This window comes from Clupea harengus, chromosome 18, assembly GCF_900700415.2.
Source record: "Clupea harengus chromosome 18, Ch_v2.0.2, whole genome shotgun sequence".
Taxonomy (NCBI): domain Eukaryota; kingdom Metazoa; phylum Chordata; class Actinopteri; order Clupeiformes; family Clupeidae; genus Clupea; species Clupea harengus.
Genome location: NC_045169.1, coordinates 8,746,558 through 8,749,057, shown reverse-complemented (window position 1 = coordinate 8,749,057; position 2,500 = coordinate 8,746,558). Strand labels below are relative to the sequence as shown.

The following is a 2,500-nucleotide window of genomic DNA, read 5'->3' as shown; positions in this document are numbered from 1 at the left end:
TATGATTATGTGCTTGTGCATACCAAATTGTATTTTATTATTTGCTGATGTGGAATTTTGGGACACCTACTGGTGAATTGAGTCAGGTGGGCTACCATAGTCATGTGATGCACATAGCTAATTGCAGAGAAAATGTAAGTTTCATTCTTTTGTAGCTAAGATGTGCATGAAGAAGGATGTGTGTGAGAACGAAGATATTTAGCTACCCTGAACTTTCTGGTTGGAGGGCGCACACGGTATGGTTTTGTATGTCTTATTTGATTAGTTATGTTAAAAGTGTTAAAAGTAGGGCGATTAATCGCGATTAAAAGTTTGTTTTTCTTCTTAAGACTAAATCTTATAAATTAACGAGTAATCACTTCATACAGCGTGAATTTTAGACACTGTTGTTTAATTGTATTTTTTATTTATTTTTAAACACAATGGTGCCCCTCGACGGTAAATCGTAAGATCGTTAATGTGCTTTGCATTAAGGTGATAACTTAAAGACGAGCTATATCTGTGATAGCTAAATTCAGCTTGACAAATGCTACATACAACTTCAGTTTTGTCAATTGTTCCGTCATTTTGGCTCTTAAACAGAGACTTTCCGCCCAACAATCCCTCAGCTCTCTCTATCTTCAACTACCACAGTGGTTCTCAAACTTTTTCTGTCATTCCCCACTTTGAACAAGGGGGGCTTTTCAAGCTTCCATAAAATGGTAGCCCAAGCTTAAAATTGACAATTATTGAAATAACCTCAAGTAAAAACAAATAGCATCTTATTTAGGTCAGCAAATGTATATTGCTTGGAGTGATTTAATGTTTCATGTTGTAGTGTATTGTTGCTATGGACACGCACACATGGACGGATTATGAAACCATTGGTCAGGACGTGTAACAAAATACACCGCTTCCAACCACAAATAAGAGATACATTTAAGCCACTTCTGATATTAACAAATACAAAGTCTAAAAACAATTGACAGCAAGCAAAGTTAATAACAGCGACTTCACGCAGAGGCTCTGGTTTAGGGCCCCCCTGAGCTCAGGGGCCCTTGGGCCTGGGCCCGTTCAGCCCGTTCGGTAATCCATCCCTGCACGCACACACTATTGTATTTCTTTCTGTTGACAGACTTTTACTTTGACAACTGTGACAGTTAGTAACGCACATGTCTAGTAAGCCTCTATTAAATGATGCTTTCCCTTGCACGCTCAAAAACAATGACTAAGTTATTTAGCTGTCTCACACTGTGATAAATACGTTTAAGTGACCTATGTTTAAATTCTATGAACTGTGTTAGTTCGTTGTAACGTAAAATGTCATTATTATTAATTTAGATAGATTCTAATATGTGACCGTTAGCACACCATTCATTCATTACCCAGTTGGTGGCAGACGTTAGCACTTATTATCCAGCTGTGTTGTAATCTGTTGTTGCTCTGATTCTTGGGGTAATGAATGTAATAGTAACTTGCTGTGTTTCGTTTCTTGTGTATTATTGTTTCACTCATAAGTTTTCACCTGACATCAATAAAGGAGCAAGGCAAGTTAACCGTAGCCTACACAGCCCTAACTAAACTAAACTAGAGTAAAAAAAAATATATATATATTTTATAAAAAAAAAATTTTTTTAAAGTTGCGTTAACTGCGTTAAAATATTTTATCGCGTTAATCGCGGCCGCATTAATCGCATAGATTAACGCGTTAACGCTGACAGCCCTAGTTAAAAGATAATTCGTTAATTAATAATATCATGGAGAGACTAATTTACTTGACATATGCTGATGTTAGAATGTGATACATTTTATTTCAGTTTTTCACGGTGGTTTGGAGTATGAAAGTAAATAAAAACTCATCAACCATCAGTTGGATCGTGCTTCATCTTTAACCAGGAGAAAAGTTTAGGAGCAGCTACAACTACTACTACTACTACTACTACTACTACTACTACTACTACCACTACTACTACTATTATTATTATTATTATTATTATTATTATTATTATTATTATTATTAATAATAATAATAATAATATTTATTATATGACAGTGTAAATAAAACATAAAAATAAACAATGTTGAATGTTGAATAATCAATGCATGAGTCAAACAGGTCGATGGCTCGAGCAAAATGCAGTCGCCTTATCCGTTTTCATGGAGGAAAATACAGCTATTCTAACTAAACAGCAGGCGCTGATTTACTTCCTCCTTTCAAAGAATCTGGGGGTCCTTCTCGGGTTCTCTGACATGAATGTGAGTTAAGGAAGGCCTGCTAGCTAGCAGGTAATGCACTTTATCCACAGGATAATCTGACTTTGAAAAGGTTAACATTTAAAGACTAAAAGCACAGTCATCTCTGCCCACAGACTATGATGCAGAGACAGCGACAACCCTGGAGTTCCTGAGTTCTGAGACGTTATGCATCGGAATTAATCACTCCCAATGTGCAACAGCAACTGCACTGAGTATGTAATTGTATGAGTACATGGCTCTAACAATCTGTATCTAACAGAATCCG

The 2,500-nt window shown here is 36.2% G+C and overlaps 1 protein-coding gene across 1 annotated transcript in view; it reads right to left on the bottom strand.

Moving 5' to 3' along the window:
- The window catches only part of LOC105891443 (endophilin-A1-like), a 16,527-nt gene that overhangs the window by 7,918 nt on the left and 6,109 nt on the right, over positions 1-2,500 (bottom strand). The window lies entirely within an intron of this gene.